The sequence below is a fragment of the Sphaerodactylus townsendi genome, linkage group LG04 (genome assembly GCF_021028975.2).
Source record: "Sphaerodactylus townsendi isolate TG3544 linkage group LG04, MPM_Stown_v2.3, whole genome shotgun sequence".
NCBI lineage: Eukaryota > Metazoa > Chordata > Lepidosauria > Squamata > Sphaerodactylidae > Sphaerodactylus > Sphaerodactylus townsendi.
Window position 1 is genome coordinate 99,609,386 of NC_059428.1, and position 20,646 is coordinate 99,630,031.

Sequence of the window (20,646 nt, forward strand, 5' to 3'; positions counted from 1 at the left end):
AGTGAGCCCATCTTCCATTTTGTTCACTGCCACTTCCTTGGTCTTTTCATGCAACCTTCCTTTTGGGAACTTGGTTGTGGCCGGGGCGGCGGTGGGCATCTGTGGTCTAGTGTTACTTTGCTAGACTATACATTTCATGTTAATTTCAAGGGCCTATTTCTCAAGCAGTAGACCCAGGAACTGCTTTTGGATGGGTAGAGAAAGAGAGGGAGGAGTGAGAAAATTGAAACAAAGTGAAATGCATGCTGATTCCCTTTGCTTTCTCGGCAAAGTGGGAGGGGGAGGGGGAGGAGTTGCACTTTATCTGGTTTTGGAAACAGTGGAGATTCTCTATTTTGAGAACTCAGTGAGTTTTGGAAAGGGGAAAAGTGTGCATAACTGAGAATCCAATCCAAAGGGAATGTATGCTCAATGCATCCAAATGCATAAATAATCATTTTGCGGCCCAGACAAAAAGATTGTTGGTCCCTTTTGTACAAGTGGAAATTAAAAACGTGATAGATTATAAGACTGTCCCTCTTTAGTGCCATGAAATATGTATGTTTAGGTAACCAGGGCAGATCAGTCACTCTTTACATCAAGTAGTGTGGGTTTTTATGTCTTTGGTTCTCCTAGCAATCTTACTTGATCCCCAGCCATTTCATCAAGCGTCAGTAGTTGAATAAACGTGCTTATGAAAGAAGGACTTTAATATCCGTTGGTTTATCTCATTTTTATCATCCTGTTTAGACCTTCAGAACGTATTCAGTTGAGATTGATCATTGGTGTGTGAAATAACCAAATTACAACATGGCCTTTTGTGAATTAATGCATTTTCATGTGCCGCTAACAGAAATGAGCATAATGTACCAGCAGCCATATTTCTTTATGCTTCTGGTGTGGAAATGTAGTGATCTATCATTAGCTACAGTCCAAAACGCATTCAGCAGATGCCTCAGCGTAAACATCTAAAGAAAACAGCCGCCACCTTCCAGGATGATTATCATTACAGCGTACCTGGGCATTTGAATGTTTTTCTTTTGACTAAGTGGAGGATAAAACCTTACTTCCAAGAGTGTAATGGCATACCTGGGGGACTTGCAGACACACATAAGGGAAGGAAAATTCTGTCCCTCCTGTTGGCTCTCTTTCCTTTTTCTTCACTCCTGCTTTTGCTCTCATACCTAAACACCTGGTTTCCTCCACCTTCCCCAGTCTACCCATTGTTCTTTTTCTTCGGAACTGGTCCTGACCCTTTTTAATGCTTTTGTTGCTAGGCAACCCAAGGTGTTGACTGAGGGTGGGTTTGGGAGGAGATGGCATCAGCAGGATGTGTTCATGTTTGGCTGTTTTTAACCTTCAGTTTTTATTTAACTTTCAGTATTTTGTGCAAAGCTGTGGGTTGCCCCAGATTTGCTGGAAAAATATACCCTTGCTTTGGGATTGCCTCCCTCCTGTGAATCATTTGATTTGAGTGGGAGGGCTGCTCATTGCTGTTAGATATAATTGAAGAACGTTGGCTTGGATCACATGCAGCTGCAATGTGTGTACAGCAAATTTCTTACATCCTTACCTCTCAGCAGTCTTCTGTGGCCCCAGCATTGTGTCCCCGCAGGTCAGTGAACCCTCAGAAAGCATCATGGGTTCAAATTGAGGGGCTACAATAAGTGGAACTTGTAAAATCGCTTTCCTAAGAGAAAAGTGACAACCAGAAGCAGAAAACCATTATATGGTAGTATGTTGAACATTGCTTTAGAAAAGGTAAAATATATATGCTCCTTTTCTGACGTGTTCATACGTTAAAAACAACCACAGTAAAGGAACAGTGTTCACAGTCCTATGTTAGTCCTATGTGTGCACTAACTCTACTTACATTATCACAGGTAAATAGCTGTTAAGAACATCCAGTCATTCTGTAAATACAAGTAGCAAAGAGAGAATGTGTGTATTTGTAATTGTTCTTTGGTAGCAGAAGAATCAACAAAATAATATTCTTTGCCTGTAGTGGTACTCAAAGAACTAAACTTTGTTCCTTCTATCTCACTGTACTGTGCCTAATAACCCGTATCAACAACTAGATGGGAAATGTGACCTTTCTAGTCATGCTGAATTTCTTGGCCTTCTGTACTATTGGCCATAATATCCTCCTGAGCTCCCGCAGTACTGATACCAAGGGGAACCAGGTTGTGATGTCTGGGATAGCGACTTGGGACCATCTATCAGGACCATGTGACCTCAATACTATAGCAATTACACTAACTTCTTATCTACTCTTGAGCTCAAACGTGTTCGTCCTGTAAAGCCCAGTGTGGCTTGTGACCAGTATATGTGATTGACCCACGTTTTCCCATGTGTTCCTGCCCAGGAATTAAGATCTCAGGGAGAAACTCTCCTGACTGTACCATCAACCAAAGAGGTTCATCTGGGTACACCAGAAAACTCTTTGTTTGGTGGTAGCCCTCACAGTTATGGAACCTCCTTGGAAAGATTCATCTCGGCCTCTCACATTCAATCTTCAGGGGATTTTTTGAAGGCAGTTTATTTAGAACTTGGAGAAATTAGAACTTTGTCTAATTTAGTTTTTTCATTTATTGGCAGTCCTAACTGTGATTTTCAGTTATGGTCTTTTATGTATTTTTAAAAGTTGTTTTTATTTACAGCTTTATTTACAGAATCCCACAAGGCAGAAAGGCATCTAATAAATGTTTTAACTAAGTGTTACATGCTGCTGGTGTTAAAGGAAGGTTCCTGCTCTTCATCTTAGAGAGGGTGCAAATCACTTGGTCAGAAGGGACAGGTATGCTGGTGGAAACTGTAGCCTTGTTCTTCTTAGCTGTGTGTTTTTATAGGGGTTTCTTTATCAAAGCCCACATAGGCTGTGTGGGGTTTTCTTTGGCCCTTCTAATTTCAGAGAGCGAAAGGTGCCAATAGGAACACCCTATCTGTTTCTAGCAGTGTTCCCTATAGTCCCCTACCTACCGATGTTATTCCATATGTTTGGCCATGGAAGTGATGTTTGTCATAAAGATGTATTTTTGCTATGACGTGTACCCTGTCCCTTGGTTTATGTGAAATGTTCAGTTTTGAGGGTCAATTGGCCTGCATGTAGGGACTGAGAATGAAGTTAGTAATTCATGGAGCTTTTTAATAACTTCTGGCATTGTGTTCTTCATCTGCTTTGCTAATTTGAGTAGTGGTAGCGCTCAAGTGTCAAACTTGAAGAACTATATGGAAATAGACCTTTTTAGGACTCCCTATTGCCTGCAATTTAGATACTTTCAGATGTGCGTGGTTCATGATGAGTGTCCTTATTGTGGAAAGTATTTCCATTTTAAAGGCCTATCTTCTAATAGAATGGAGTATGGTTGCCACTTATTTAATTTTGTCATACAGAGAATGCTGACTTTATAAAGGATTATTTTACTTCAGCATGAACCCATGGCAGTCTTTGAAATAGAAGCATAAATTACTGTGAGGATAAAAGGGATTTCTGAGTTGGTAGGCTTGTGCTAAGACAGCTGTCTCTCAGGAGAACTGACCCCCCCCCCCCCCCCCGCACTCCTCTTGCATTTGAAATCTACAAGACAGATTAACTCTTTTAAATATACTTTTAAAAACTCTGTCTTGCTATTTACTTTGGTGGACCAAATATACTTTTTCCCCCTGAAGTGTTTCATTTAATTAAAAAACCTTTGGTTTACACCTACAGCATCTTTCTTGTGGTGGTTACATGTGTTATGTATAGATATATGCTGAAGTCAACATGCTGTTGGTTTATATTGGTTTGTTGATTTCGCGTTGTTAAAATTATGCTAGCATGATGGACGCTGTTGTTGACCTGAGCTTTGGTGGTTCATTGTTTATTTTGGGTTCCCTTCTATAGTATGTTCCCATTCTACATATACTGTGGATGGTTTATAATGATTTTAATGCTTTTCATTTATCTGGTCTGTACATCTTTATCTTTCCCTCCCTTTCTTTTCCCCCCACTCATTACACAATTAAAAAAATGATCTCTGTTAACTATAATTCATGTGTCTAGTTCACTTTTAAAAAGCCCTACATTAACTGCTTTAGTCTGTGTGGTGGTCAAAAGTTGCTTTTTGGCCTTCTTGGTGCATACCTGACATAGCTTTCCTTGGCAATAAAATGAATAATGATGGTTTTGTGCTTGCGTTGAGTTGGATCCTGTGAATCCTTTCTGTTAGTAGCAGGGCAGTTCTCTGGACTTCTGCCAGGCCTCTGCTGCTTGCAGAATGGATTAATGGGACTCAGTCCATGCATTAGTATATCTTTTGCACTAGTCAGGTACCTGTTAGTACAGCATAAACTACTTCATCCCAGGGTTTCTTTTTCCTATGTTTTTGTCATATTGCAAAGAAGAGAAAGTACAAATGTGTTTTCTTAAGGTTTAAGCCAGTACTAAGCAGCCTGTATAGTTGCTGTCAAAAGCAGCAGACCTGTATCATTGTCTCCATTCTTCTCTAATAATTTCTACTAAAACTAGTAAACCTTAGTGTACTTGAGGACTTTTATACACAATTTTATTTCGGGATGCCTTTCTCAGTAGATGTGGAAGTCAAACAGGAATTTGAATTTCAAATGCAGGAATTGTTGTAACTGCATACTAAATTTGGTTTTGATAAGCTCTGTCTAGTTAACCATCATATGTACCAAATTTTGAGGCAGGTACCTCGTTACCACACTTATTCATGCTTTCTTGTCTGCTGTCTCTCTCTCGGGTACAGGGTTCACTTTTGAAATATAGGTTTCAGGTTTGAGCCCTTCTCCTATCTGTTGAGATTATGTTCATAAATCTCAGTTCATTAAGTCAGCGTTTAAGTCTGACAAAGAAAACTGAATGGTTAAACTGAAGGCCTTGCTTTGGTTGTTGAACAAGGTATATGATGTCATTTTTTTTGCAAAGTTTGTCTTCCCCCACCCCATTAGTCACCAGCACTGAAGAAGAGTTGAAGCAGTAGACTCATGCTGATATGTTATGTTTTGTTAGAAGTTATCAAAGACAGAGGAGACACTGTGGTATTTCTGGCTTGGAAGCAGGTATGCTGTTGTGAGACTGAATAGATGCATGTTATAGTGTGTTGTTGAAAAGGAATTAGTAATACAAAGAGTTCTTGTAATCTTTGCACAAAACAGATACCTAGATCGCAAACAAAATACCACAGAATTTGTTATTGTCATCTACTACAACAAATGCAAGAAGAAGAAATCAGAAGGTATAGAGACATATAAAAAAATAAAATGCCTCGCATGTATATCATTCACAAATCATATCAGAAAATAAACCCCAACTTATTCCAGAAATGTGTATTTAAAAGATTTTTAAACGAAGCATTAAGATAGCTAATTGTCGCTGTAATCAAAGCCGTAAGATCTCACACTAAAATTCATCAAGCTTTTTCAAGCAACCTTTTTTCCTAGTATATGTTGCCTGTTTTCAAAACTGAGTTTTGTGTAGCATGATAATGAACATAACAAATTCTCATTCCTATCATTGTATGTTGGTAAAACAGAGCTTTTATAATTATATCTGTTAAGATAGTAGACAAAACTTTGTAAAGTGTTTACTCTTTCTCTGTGGCAGTTGGAGATGGTGTGATAATACAATACTCAAAAGTTGCATCCAGAATTGCACTCTTACAAGGGTTTGGCGGGGAGGGGGACGGGGTATCAGAATGCTGATTTTTGCCAATTCCATCCTTTTCTCTTGTCATATCATGCATTGTTCCAGAGGGGCAGCAGCTAAAAATTGGATTAATATATGTTCTGTTACCATTATGTCTTCCCCTCCCTTTTATCTAATGCTGAGAATTTAAGAAAAATTTTTTTTACCCCTTTGCCTGTTTCTCTTACATGATATTATTTGTAGGGTTTTTTTTATATCCTTGTTGGCTTGGTCCCAATTATATTTGTACTGACTGTCATTCTCTCACACTCTCATGTGCAGTCTTTTAAAAAGCCATCTGTTAAGGAAAGAGGCATTCTCCTGGAGACAACTGTGGGCATCTTGGATTGGTGATTTCCCAACCCTTTCTCAGGGAGGCAGGAACTAGAATCTTGCAACTTCCTGTGGAAGGCTTGGGCATCCATCGTGATCCAAAATGGTAGACAGTTTTTATGCAGCATTTACGTGGGTAATGGTGCCCCTACCATCACTGTAGTACAAAGATCTGTGTCAGACTTCTGGCTTCTTAAAACCAATGTTTAAAGATTCCGCCATCTGTACCCTGGAAGCTTCTCATCCTATAGATAAGTTTGGTTTTCCCTATGAAGTATAAAATGGTATAGCTTGTGTCAAGTTTAATGATTTTTTTCAGAGAGAGCCTTTCCAGATGGTTGTGATATGGGATTGCAAGTTTAACGTCTTAATTCTTTGAAGCAATGGTGTTCAGCCCATGTATTGGGATCCTAAGAGTGTCACAAAGCCTGGCCTGTTGGGTTGTTAGACTCCTCGATGCTGTCATAAGTTTTTAGAAGAAGAAGAGTTTGGATTTATATCCCCCCTTTCTCTCCTGCAGGGGACTCAAAGGGGTTAACAATCTCCTTGCCCTTCCCCCCTCACAACAAACACCCTGTGGGGTGGGTGGGGCTGAGAGAACTCCGAGAAGCTGTGACTAGCCCAAGGTCACCCAGCTGGCGTGTGTGGGAGTGTACAGGCTAATCTGAATTCCCCAGATAAGCCTCCACAGCTAAAGCGGCAGAGCTGGGAATCAAACATGGTTCCTCCAGATTAGATACACAAGCTCTTAACCTCCTACGCCACTGCTGCTCCTTTAGTTGTGTTTTGAACAATTTGCTGCATAGAACATGCACAGAGAGCAATGCTTTTGTATCTTCTGCTTTTCTTTGCTATGTGCTGAGGCAGAATGGAAGAACAAGGTTGATCCTTGGGTTTCTTTTGGCTTGTTTTGTTGGTCTGCTGTCTATAATCCTATCCTTGATACTGATGAGAGCATAAGTGTGGACATGCTCCTCCTGTTGCATGACTGTCCCAAGGTTTCCTTTCATGTGCTTATAACTCAGAGGGTCCTCGATATGGAAAAGTTGGGGAGCGTTGCTTTAAACAAGATACCACATGGAGTTGCTGAGCCTGGGTTCGAGTCTCTCTTCCACAAATTTAAAGCACCCTGATTATTGTCATTTCTGCTGATGTGGTTAAGTGAAATATTTTATTTTATTTTTTTATTTATTTATTGTTACAGCTTCTATACCGCCCCATCCCCGGAGGGCTCTGGGCGGTGTACAACAAAAAATATAAATAGACAAATTATAAAATCTTTAAAACAGCGATAACAATAGCAGTAAAAGTAATAATAGAGGCGTCCGACTAACCCCATTTTTAAAATTCTCCCCAAAAAAGGGGGAGGAGGGTGATGAGTCACATTTGATAATGGCCAAGATGAAAGGCCAATTGGGGGGGGGGGCACCATTTCAGCGGCTGGTCTCTCCAAAGGCCCGGCGGAACAACTCCGTTTTACAGGCCCTGCGGAACTCATTGAGGTCCTGCAGGGCCCGAACAGCCGGAGGAAGGGTGTTCCACCAGGCCGGGGCCAGAGCCGTAAAGGCCCTGGCCCGCGTGGAGGCCAGCCGCATCATAGAGGGGCCAGGGACCACTAGAAGATTAGCCTCCACCGAGCGGAGAGGCCGTGCAGGGACATATGGGGTGATGCGGTCTCGAAGATACGAGGGTCCCAGGCCGCGTAAGGCCTTAAAGGTCAACACCAGCACCTTGAAGATGATCCGGAACTCTACTGGGAGCCAGTGCAGCTGGCGCAATATAGGCTGAATGTGATCGTAGATGGCGCTGCCTGTGAGTAAGCGCGCCGCTGCATGCATGCTGGACCAGTTTTAGTCTCCGGATCAAACGCAAGGGAAGACCCGCGTAGAGCGAGTTACAATAGTCTAATCTGGAGGTGACCGTTGCATGGATCACATTGGCTAGGTCCGCTTGGGAGAGGAAAGAAGACCTAGCCGCCGGGCCCTGGAGAATTGAAAAAAGGCAGCCCGGGTTGTATGGAGCCACCTGGGTCTCCGGTGAAAGAGACAAATCCAGGTGGACCCCGAACTATAACCGCACGGAGGGGGTCGGCGTAATGTGGCCCCCCTCCCACACCGGTGGCTGGAAAATCCTGTCCCCCCCCTCGCATGACCAAGCCAGAGGATCTCCGTCTTCGATGGATTCCGTTCTAACCTTCGCTGCCGCAACCAGCCAGCAACCGCCTCCAACCAGTGCTGGAGCGCCGCAGGAGCGGCGACCGCTCCCCCCTCCATCCACAGAATGAGCTGAATGTCATCAGCGTTTTGATAGCAGGTCAGCCCAAAACTCATTACCAGTCGAGCAAAGGGTCGCATGTAGATATTAAATAGCAGCGGGGATAGTAGAGGCCCCTGGGGTACAAGTGCCATAATCAAGCCCGGGCACTTCCGGGAGGCCTGGTCCCATACCTCACTTGCTGACTTCGACCCCGAAGGAACGAGGCAATCCACTGAAGGACAGTGCCCTTGCACCCCGGAGGCTGACCAGGCAGTGGGTCAAAAGGTCGTGGTCGACCACATCAAGCGCTAGGTAAGATCTAACAATACCAGCAGCGCCTGATCCGCTTTCGGTCAAGCTGAATCACGGAGTGTATCTGTGGCGGCGGCGAGAACAGTCTCCGACCCATACTTAGCACGGAAGCCGGACTGGAAGGGGTCGAAGACCGATGCGTCATCCAGAAAACCTTGAAGCTGCTCCAACACCACTCTCTCAATTACCCCTTCCCCAGGGCGAAAGATTCGAAAGCGGAAGCGATAATTGGCCAGATCCCTTGGATCTAACGGTGAGTCTTTAAAGAGTGGAAGCGGACCACTGCCTCCTTCAACTTATCAGGAAAGACTCCTTGCTTTCGAGGGAGCCATTGATGATACTCAGCCAGATGAAGTGCGTAGCTCCACCCTGCAAGTTTTTACAAGCCAGGATAGACACCAGGATCCAGAGGACGAGTAGTTAGTCTAACAGCAGCTAAGGTCCTGTCAACAGCGGCTTCCAGAGCAAGGAAAACTGGGTCAAACAAGGGCCTGAAGGCGGCAAGGGAGCCTCCAGTTCACTGATTGTAGCCAGCGTGGGGGGAAGATCCTGGCGGAGCGACGCGACCCCTTATCCGCAAAAAAGCTCATAAAAGCCTCACAGCTAATGCTCAATTGTGAATTTGAGGACCTCTCCGATAGGGAGGTTAGAACCCGAATTATCTGAAATAATTGTGCTGGGGGGGGGGGAGCTGGCGGATGCGCGAGAGGAGGAGAAGAAAGCCCTCTTACGCCTCGCCCGTCGCCACCTCATAAACTTTCATAGCACGTCCTACTCAGGTATTCAGCGGCGCAGCCTCGTCCCGCGAGATTTCCTCTTTTCGCTCTAGGCGTCTAAGCACCCGTTTCATATTGCGCAACTCCCCAGTGTACCAGGAACCGCGCCCGAGCCGAGAGGCGTAGAGGACCCCAGGGGGCAACAACCCCGATGGCATCGGAGAGCCGGGAACTCCAGTCCTCCACCTGCTCATCGAGTGTGCCGGCCCGGGTTCAGGGTCCCGCAGAGCATTCAGGAAGCCAAGTGGATCCATAAGTCTCCGCGGGCGGGCATAAATTGGCCCGTCGCCCAGACGAAGGTGTTGTGGCGTGTCCACCCGAACCTTCAGGGGCATAATGGGCCGGACTACATGGCACTCTGTGAACAGAGGATACGACCAAGTTTACTCCCGACCCGAGGTCCAAATCCAGCGTATGCCCGGTACCTCATGAGTGGGGCCGGGTTTTATTAAGGGAAGGCCTAGTGTAGCCATGGATGATACCAGCTCCGCAGCATGGAGTGCATGAGGCGGGGTAATAGGCATGGGCGTTGAAGTCCCCCAAGACTATAAGCCTGAGGAACCGCATAGCCCAGTCTGGCACCACCTCCAGCAGCAGCGACGAAGACGCGTCTCCCGATGGCGGCTAGGCGACCCGGTACACCAGGAGGACGGCCAGCCTCTCAGCGGCCAGCCACTTCGAGGCCGATGCATTCCATGCCGGCGATCTCCGGGACGGGGACTGCCCTAAAGGGGATAGATTCACGGGTGAGCAAAGCCACCCCACCCCCCCGGCCCTGTGTTGCAGCGGTTGGTGGAGGCACGCGAAACCTGGTGGCGCGACCTCGCACTGGCGGCGGTCTCTGCCAGCGCACCCAGGTTTAGGTGACACCAGCCAGATCCCACCTGCTGGGCTCCAAGAAGAATCCTGGAGCACCTTGGTCTTGTGTGTGGGCCTGGCGTTGATCAACACCAAAGACGAAGCAGGGTATCCCTGATCCCAACCACCATCGTTCTTCGGGATAGGTCGGAGGTCAGAAGGTGAGCGAGCATAGCCATAGCCATATGAGAAAGACGCTTGACTAGATTACTGATTATTGCATAGATGACCTCTGGGGATATATGAATGCTTTCAAGTATGGTTCCCCAAATCCCAGTTAACAAAGATATCCCTTCAGAGATGTAACTACTGAGTCTAAAACTGCTAGGAGCTATATTTCACATAGATGATAAGCAGCATATCAGCTGGGGCTTCAAAGTGGAATTGTTAAAAATTGTGCCTCAGTTCAAATTAAGGAGTTAATGTTTGGTACTCAAGTTTGAGTTGCTCAAATTGGATATTAAGTGGCTTAAGGTGTTCTTTTTGATTATCAGTGAATAACCTTCTGTCATCTCTTCTTCTCCCACACACATTTTCTTTAACACTAAAATCTGCCTGAAAATGAAGCTAAATCTTTCTCTGAATGTGTTGTCATTTAATGGAAGCGAAGTATGTCCCTGTATTTCAGTGCTCTTTTCAAAACTCAGAGAATGAAAATTGTCAAGAAATAGAATAGGGAATAAAAATCAGCTTCCTGTAGAATCTATAAATGTTGGTTTTAACCATAACTAGCTTGAATTCAGTCTGTATATCATATGCCTGCGGAAAATTTCCTCATGAGATATATTGATTAAGGTGTTTATTTTTATTTTTATTTATTTTTTAGTTAGGGCAGTTGGCAGTGCAGCATCTAGGCCAATAGGAAGGTAATTTTGTTATTCCAAATCAGTAAGATTAAAGTACACAAATTTCAGATTTAAAAGCCCAGCATTTAAATAACGCACGGTTAGTTAAATGCAAGATATCAGAACAAGCACAGTCAAAACTGCTGAGATAGTTTACCTTCCTCAAAATGCTCCCTGGAATAAGACTGCCTCACATGCCTTCCTAAACTTAATGAGTAAAGATAGCCCTCCTTATCCACTCTATTCCATTCTGGAGGACTGGGCCCACTAAAGAAAAGTGGCTTGCAATGTTCCCTGCATCTTATATTCATAAATAATATACTCAAACAAGTCTCTGGAGAGGCCACATATATGTTTTCTAAATACTAAATAGATAACAGTTTAACATCTTCTGTTGCAGTGGTGGCGAACTTATGGCACGGGTGCCAGAGGTGGCACTCAGAGCCCTCTCTGTGGGCATGCGCAAACAGAGTAGTCGTCCCTGCCCACATATCTAGGCTGGCCTGGGCCACTGGGCTCGATTATTAGCATTAAACCTAAGACATAGTTTTGGGGAGGCAGTGTAGGTAACCCTGTTAAGTGCTGCTAAACCCCACTGATTTTCATGCGAAGAACTAAAGCACAATCCTTTACCTGGGAGTAAGCTCAGTTGCTGGCAATGGGGCTTGCTTCTGAGTAAACCCTCCTAGGGTTGTGATTCACTTGTTGGAAGAGTTGCACGGTTGCTTCAAAGCAAAGCCACCGACTACTACCAAGCTTACTCCCGAGTAACGCACGCCTCGGAGTCAACTGTTTTTCTAAACTAAAACCTCAGTATTCAGGTTAAATTGCCGTGTTGGCACTTTGCGATAAATAAGTGGGTTTTGGGTCGCAATTTGGGCACTCGGTCTCGAAAAGGTTCGCCATCACGGTTCTATTGCTACTTTACAATCCCCGACTAACTTGGCCTAATGCACATGAACAGGGAGGTCATATGCGATGGGACCAGTTAAATATTTGTTGGAGGTGTCAAAATAATTTTTATATGTGGTGAAACTGATGACATATAAGTTTCCTTACAATCCTATCAATAGTCCGCTTAGTTTATTGGACAAATATCAGTCAAAAATGTTACAATTTGGTATGTCGTCTTCCATCCCGTGTTCAGGATCAAGGTGACAGGAAATTTGTGAATTCATCTGCCATTTCCTGGACCATCGTTGTTCTAGAATGCTCCCCTTGGATCCTGCTGCCTACGTAGTGCTGTCTCCTAGGCACTAGGACCCAAGTGGAACATTCCAGAACAAAGATGGTCCAGGCAATGGGGGATGAACTCACAAATCTGCTGTCACCTTTATCCTGGACAGGGTATAATAGTAGCAAAATATATTGTTGTTAACAAATAGTCTGTTGTATGGCACTCTTACTTGTGTATTTCTTTTTTATGTACAAATTCATTAGTTTCCAAAATGCATTCTGTTCCTTTCTTATTGACGTGAGACTGGGAAGTTTCTCACTATTTGTGTTCTGTTGTCGGAATTGAAACTGATCATAAAATGATGTAATGTTTAATATGATTTCCGCATTTAATCCTGCAGGACTCTGTTTTAAAACAGAAATGACATGATTGGGTTGAGCTCAAATATTGTATTCTGGGAGCTTTAAAGATGCCATTAGTTTGAAAGCAAGACAGATGTCATTGCAAATCTAAAACAGAATATTGTTCAGTGATTTGTAATGTTTTGTCATCAGTCTGTGTCACAAATTTAGTAAATGGAGAACACAGCATATAATACAGTCTTGCTTTAAAAAGGAGAAGATTCGGCAGAAGATTCGGCGTATAATATAGTTTTGCTTTTAAAAAGGAGATCAGTTGTAAACTTGCATTAGTCCATATTGCTTTTTGAATCTTGATTTTTTAACTTTTAGTTGGTTAAGGTACAGTGCGTAGTAGATTGTGTCATCTGTGTAAGCATAGTGGACCAGTACAATTAAACTTGCTTAACTATTCTCTTGATGAGCCCCTATTATCAGTTGTTTTTACGCTTGCTGCACTAATGCACATTCAAGCTGCATCTTTGGGTGGTCATGATTAATCTCTGCTTCAAACCAACCATCTATGATTAAAAAGTGGGGAAAGGACTTTATAGTCCTCCTTATAGGTAAGCGACATCTCAGATGTCCTGTGCAGTGCTTGATGTCCAAGGAGTTTACATTGAGTAACATAGATGACACTGAATAACATTCAACATCTGAACAATTTTTGGTAGTCAAGGTGATGGGGAACAATCATGAAGTATGCTGCTTTGAAAATTGCTGAGTCTTGAGAATACACTTTCTCTTTTTCTTTTGTTTGAGATTGTCCTGGTTTGAGTAGGTTCCCCCCACCTTCAAACATATAGTGTTTGTTACTTCACAATTGCTAAAATGCTTTGTTGAGAAAGGAACATGTAGCTTTAAGTTTCATAACAGTGTTTACTGTTCATCAGCAAAGCATGAGGCTGCTGGGCAGAAGGTGTCAATATGTCCCTTCATCTAGGACATATTGATTGACTTTTCACTTGTTTGTGTTTAATGTGTTACTGTAGCTGACAGTATCCCATGTTTCAGAATGTATTCAGATATTTTGGGAGGGTAATGGTAGTGGAGGTTAACAGGAGAAGAACATAAGCAAAAGGATTCTGTCTGTTTGGTGATCAGGGGTAAATGGTTAAGTCAAAAGATTCAAATACAAAAATAACGTGGCTTATCTTTATGAATTTATTTACTGACCGGATTCTTTTATGTGGCAGAGAACCAAGGTGGGTTTACTTGTTATTATTCCATTTCACAGTAGTGTGAGAATCACAGTATTTCTGATCAAGCTGTCCTTGACAGACCCAGGTGCCATGTTGCAATGGTGACTTCAGATATGTGGGTTTACTTGTTATTATTCCATTTCACAGTAGTGTGAGAATCACAGTATTTCTGATCAAGCTGTCCTTGACAGACCCAGGTGCCATGTTGCAATGGTGACTTCAATGTCCTGGCAACTGGAGCTTCAGGGCTGGAGTCCCCTGCTGCTGTCAGAGGCATAGAGAGGGTCACAGCCAGAGAAGCAGGAGCAGGCAAAAGGAAAGCATGTCATAGCCCAAGCCCTGCTAAGCAAGCAAAGCCCCTCCACTACTGCCTTGGTACAACCTGACTCCACCTCTCAGCTGGAGAAACTTCTCCAGATGCTTCCAAGTGTTGCAGCAAAACCTCTAGGTCCGTGGTGGCGAACCTTTGGCACTCCAGATGTTATGGACTACAATTCCCATCAGCCCCTGCCAGAATGGCCAATTGGCCATGCTGGCAGGGGCTGGTGGGAATTGTAGTCCATAACATCTGGAGTGCCAAAGGTTCGCCACCACTGCTCTAGGTCATCTCCAACCAGCATCCCTCCATCTCTTGTACTTATGTCTTGTTCTCCACCTCTTTCCCAGGCTGCTCTGGTTTTGGTGGGAGGCTACAAGGTTGCCTGGTAACTGCCAGGGATCCAAGTCTTCCGTTACAACCATCTCCTGTTTCTGCCCATCGTGAAGCAGAGATACAGACTCTGAGGTGGGAGGGAGCCTCAACATCCCACAATGCAAGCAGTCAAACTAATATACATATCAATCACCCATCCTTCAGCTCGGGCTGGTTTAGAGGGCTTTCTGCATCCCCATTGTGTCCTTGCAGTAACCTTATGAGAATTAGTAAGGCTGAGACTGATCCAAGGGCAACCACAAACTATGTCTATGATACATGCCCAAGTTTCTTCAGTTCAACTTGTCTGTTCTGTTTGTGGTGCCATCCTGGCAGAAATGTTAGGAAGATATGAGGAATAATAATGAATATTTCTGAGTATTTTCTATGCAGTCCAAAATCCCCAAGGTAAATGAGAGGTATTGAGCTTGTTATACAGGATAAGTCTATATTACATTTTTTCCAGTAAATGTACATGACCTCTTTTTAGAGAGCTGCCTGCGGTGTTTCACATGATGGATTACAATATTTTATTTGTTGCCCTGTTAAGTCTGGCTCCTGAATGTTTGCACTGGCTTCTAGATCCAAAGAAAAATAATCAAGTCCTATGATGTAGTTACCTGTATGTCTGCAGCCAGATTTGAGTCTTTTGGATTACCTCATTCTACTACTGAACAGCAGAATATAAAACCCAGTGTTTTCATAAAAATTTTCCCAAAAATAAGCACTGGTAGTAAAATACCCTCAATTATCAGACACTGAAAAACTATGTTTCTAGTTCGAATGAGTCTTGTATTGGATGGCCCAGGCTGTCCTGATCTCTGAAGTTAAGCAGGGTCGACCTTGGCAAATATTTGGAAGAGAGACCTCCAAGGAACACCAGGGTCATGACAGGCAATGGCACACCATCTCTGAACAACTGTTGCTTTGAAAACCCAACAGGGTTGCCATAAGTCAGATCTTTGAATGAAATAAACGTCTCATTCCCAAAAGAAACTTGGGTATCTTTTTCTCATATTTTGGTTTCCTGTGGTTGGATCTTTTATTATGTTTTACATTTATATTCAACCACTTATCCACGGAAACAGTATGTGTAGGACTTCCATCGGTGTACTGATCCCATATCTATTTGACTTCAGCAAGGTTTCAGTATTGCTTGTGTTCCACAATACCCTGGGAATCAAGGCATTTAGGAAGCACAGAACTGCTTATCAGTAGTTAATGGATTTTAACAGTGTGAATGGTTAGGCATCTTGTGGAGATAGGGAAGGAGAACAAGCATTTCATGCTTTCTTCTCCTGCAGTTCATCAGATGTGGGAGGGAAGGGGAAATGAGCATTGTGTCGCAACATCAAAAGGTTGTATTGCTCTAATTTTAGATGAGACTTGAAAGAAACATCTAAAGCAAGTGCGGCTCGTGATTAGCAATAGCCCTGCTTGATGCTGTTTTTAATTTTAAGAGGGTAGGTGTGGTGTGGTGCTTAGACTCGGACTTGGGAGAACCCAGTTAAAATTCCTGTTTAGCCATGAAGTCAATGTTACCTTAGGCTGAGGTAGAGTGACTGGCAAAATTATCTCACAGGCTTGGTGTGCAAGGGAGAATGCAGTATGCAGCCCTGAGATCCTTGGTGAAAGAATAAGATTAATTGCTTCTAAAAACCTCTATCTAATTCATGAAATGCTCTGACCTAGATCGGCCAAGCTAGCCTGATCTAGTCAGATCTTAGGAACTAAGCAGGATGGGAGACCTCCAAGGAATACCCAGGTTGTAATGTGGAGGACAGCAAAGGCAAACTGCCTCTGAACAGCTCTTGCCTTGAAAACCCCACCAGAGGGTTTTCATAAGTCAGATGTGACTTGATGACCAAAAAAGTGCATGAATTGCTTGACGTTAAAAATTCCAGTACATTTTACAGAACCTACTGACATCAACAATAAAAATAACAAACCATTTTTTGTTTTTGTTTTAAGGGGTAAAATTCTGTTTACTTTTAGCAATTTGTCCACGTAATAATGTTCACTGGTGACAATTGTTAAGTAGACCAAAAATCTCTGCCCACAAATGCAATTCAACTAGCTTAATTTTAAAAAGCAAGCCTGTCAGATTTTAAATGTTAATTGAAATGTCTTTGTGTTTTGTTTCAGGGTCTTTTGCAAGTATAACTTATTGAAAAGTCCTTGCTTTCAGTGTCTGGATCCTGAATTGTGTGCCAAAGGTAAAACACTCAGATCCTTTTAGTTGGGGATTATTATTGTTCGCTAATGATTCCTAGGAGTTAGTTTCAGGTAGCTGGATCAGGGTTGATTCAGCCTTCCATCCTTTTGAGGTTGGTAAAATGAGTTTGCTGGGGTTAAAGGATAGACGATTGGAGAAGGCAGTGGCAGACCACCCAGTGGTGGGATTAAAATAATTTAACAACCAGTTCCAGTGGTGGGATTCAAATAATTTAACAATTGGTTGTTTACAAGCACCATGTTAACAACCAGTTCTTCTGAAGTGGTGCAAACCTGCTGAATCCCACCACTGAGGCCACCCTATAAACATAGTCCACCTTGTAAATGTTGTGACTTCAGCTCGTGGGTCAGTAATGACCAGTACTTGCACAGGGGCTACCTTGACCTTTTAATGATTCTTATTGGTATAATTGCAATTTGCCTCTAGTTATGTCTCTCCTGTAACTTTTTGTATACTTGTAAGAGCTAAAATTGCAGCATGAATGTTAATAACATTAACGATCGCAGCACGCAATAAACTCAGAATAGATGTTTCTGTTGCTTTGTATATCTTTAAAACGCACATATAAATGATAAATGTTACCGTAGCTTGTTACCTTGCTCTTAGGTTTCTCAGTCAGTTTCTTTTTTCAGTATACCTTATTGACAACGCCCCAGTGTGTTGTCTATTTTAGGAAGGACGTTTCTTCTCATGCAAGAAGTGGCAGAGAATTGGATTATTTCTGCTGATGTCTCCTGTCTGTGCTACATTTCATTCTGTTTCCAGTAGTCTCCAACTTTCTCAATACTTGTTTGGAACTTCAGGAGGCAGTAGTAATAAGAGAAATGAGAGAAACGCATTGCTTAAGCAGAGTTCTATTCCTCCATTTACCCCTGGGTAAATGGCATAGGAGTGACAATATCTTATGTACTATTTTCTAACTTTCAAAGCAGGATTATTACATAGTTTATCTACCAAAGTGCTCTTTAACCCCTTTAATTACAGTGTTTGGAAGAGTCCTCTATTTGCATACTTCAGCTGGCTATTATGATATACAAGGCAGCAGTTTATTAATGAGGAATGCTGCAATCTCCCCCTCTCCCCCCCCCCCCAATCTTTGGCTTTCTCTTCTCTCCACTGGCTACCTCTCTCCAGGAGAGGTTTGCTCAAGTTTTAAAGGTCTCATGGTGATGTAAGAAATACAAAACAGTAGTTTGTTTGAAGTTCTGTTGCTGTGAGAAGTGTGATTACTGCTGTAGGAGCTGCTTTAGGTATACAGTTTTACAGATTTCCCTGAAGAAGCTGATATGAAAGCCATAGGGGTAACTGGATGAAATTCCTAACACCAGTGATGTTTATTCCCAGGGTCCTGGGACCCTGCCAGTCAGGGGGCTGCAGTAGGGAGAGGGAAGAGTTAAAATAATCCTTCCTACTTGAAGAAGGGAATTATATTTTTCCCTTCTCCAGTAAGGAGGAATACAGGAAGCAGCCAGAATCCATGTGTTTGTGGATCACTGGAGATGTGGAACATATATTAAAATTTAAATTAATTAATGACATCTTTTGTTTTTCCATTTTAATTGTACTTACTTGAACCTGAGGACTGGTGTCCTATAATATATGTAAAATTACTGAGCTCATCATGTTGTTGACTTCTCATCTAGCAGTATTTGGTTTCATGTCCATTGATTTTGGGCTCTGCTAATGAGAATAGCAGTAAGTGTCTCTTGTAGGCTAGTCATTTATCTTCATTATGCCACATAATTCCAGTCAATGGAATAATATGTTGATTTATTACACTGCCATTATTAAAAGGAATAAAGCAATTACTCTAATGTAATTTTAAGTAATCCAGTTTTCTTTGCATTGTAAATATTTTTAGAAAATAATTATATGTGTACCTGCAGTGAAGCTTCCTTTAGTTAGACTTGATTTTTTAAAAAACAAATAATAGTGTTGTTCATTTCCCTGCCACTGTTGCAACTAACAAAAGGAGAACAGCACATAAGTATTTCAGCAGTTAATGTTAATTATGCTGTCCTCAAAGGGTTGATGCTTGAGACAGTCTGTTATTATATTTATTACATTTTTAGCCTGTCCTTCCTCTGTTGAGCTCAGAACAGTGTACATGGTTTTCTCTGCTCTTCCACTGTATCCTCACAGCAGCCCTGCAAGGAAACTAGGCAAGGCTAGACTGAGCAGCTGGCCCAGGGTCATGGCCAGTGGAGATTTCAGCCTAGGTTTCCTAGATCCTTGACTAATGCTGAAAGTACTGTGATGCTCTGGCTTCTCCGTGGTACTGGCTGTAAAACATTTGGGACCATATAAATGCTACTACCGTCCAATTACGAAATAGTTATCAGGATCAGAACTTACAAGATTAGAGATGATCATGGCCTCCAGGAAAACCTCCGCAAGGTACCACATGGAAGTACAACATGGAAAGCCTTCCTGAGATGGTTCCGGTACCAAGTGTTCAGTCCCCTTAACCCAAGCTTAGGCCATCTGTTGGCCTTTCTTCACGAGCATATTTATCGAAAGCTAAAAGTGTCTACCCTTGGTTACCAGGTAGCACCTGTTACCGTGATCTTACCATTTGGAGCTGGCATCCCTTTACCCAGACTTGCCTATATTGTCCACTTCCTCAGTGGGGTCATGCAGATCAACCCTCCCCTGGTTTAGAGATTCACCTCATGGAGACTGCATACAGAGCCCAGAACCCAGTATAGCCAAGCTGCCTTCTGATGATGACTTTCAAAGTGGTCCCATTGCCAATTTGGTATAGTGGTTAAGAGCAGTGGAAAACCAGGTTTCATTTCCCACTACTCCGCATAAGTAACGGACTCTTATCTGGTAGACTAGATTTTATATCCCCACTCCTACATTACTGCCGGGTGGCATTGGGTTAGTCACAGTTTGTTCAGAAGTCTCTCAGTCCCACCTACATCACAAGGTGTCTGTTGTGGGGAGAGGAAGGGAAAGGCGTTTGTAAGCCACCTTGAATCTTCTTACAGAGAGAAAGGCAGATATAAATCTAAACTCTTCTTTCTCTCCCTCCTATTTCTCTTCCTCTTCTTCCTCCTCCTCTGCCTTTCAGTAAACCTATTGAACCCATAAGGAAGGTTTCCTGTAAGTAGCTGTGCATGAAAATCCTGGTACTTACAGCAGTGACTTCTGCTGGAAAAGTGTTGGAACTGGGAGCATTGTGTTTGAGGGCCTTCAAAATCTACCTTTCACATAGAGACCATCAGAAATATAGACTCTCCTTTCCTCCCTTGCCGAGACTGCCCTGAATAAAGGGAAGATATCTGGTCTAAGTGACATCATTCAAAAGTACATATGCTAAGCCTATAAGGTATATATGACAACATTCCAGTGCCAGCAGGGATCATGACCCACTCTGTGAGAGGCACAGCCGCTACCACAGCCTTTGATCATCAAGCCTCAGTGGAGGAAATATGCAAGGAGGCCTTCATTAGACACTTCAGACTTAACTCCTTCTCCTTGACCGATGCCACCTTCAGTCATAGAGTGCTGCAACATGTGGAAAACAGTTAATTCCCACCCATCATTTAGCACAATGCTGTTAGAAATGCCAAGCTGCCCTCCTCAGCATGAGAATGGAATCTTGGATACTTGCTGTGAGGGTTCCTTCTGATCTGAGGTTAGAAGTGCATCTTGTCCCACCTCCAAAAAGAGAAGGAAGAAAGAGAGAGAGAGAAAGAGTATTTGCAGAAAGCAACTCTTGAGTTTGATCAAACCTACATGATTAAGTTGCAGGGGAAAGACACTTGCTGCAACTCTTCCTTAACTCTGCTCATATTTCTCTTCTGGTTAGCAATTATTTTGCCTCTAAAAGTGACTTACCTGTTCCAGTGGTTGTTTAATGTATTTTGTTCTTTCTTGTCCTTGGATTCA

At 42.9% G+C, this 20,646-nt stretch overlaps 1 protein-coding gene across 3 annotated transcripts in view; it reads left to right on the top strand.

Moving 5' to 3' along the window:
* NCK2 (NCK adaptor protein 2) overlaps positions 1 to 20,646 on the top strand; it is an 83,824-nt gene that overhangs the window by 13,445 nt on the left and 49,733 nt on the right. For 2 of the 3 annotated variants that reach the window (XM_048493893.1, XM_048493895.1), the window contains exon 2: positions 16,659 to 16,729. The exons of the other annotated variant lie outside the window; for it this stretch is intronic. The gene's annotated coding sequence lies outside the window, so the exon portion shown is untranslated. The remainder of the gene's footprint in view (positions 1 to 16,658; positions 16,730 to 20,646) is intronic. 3 annotated transcript variants of the gene reach the window in all.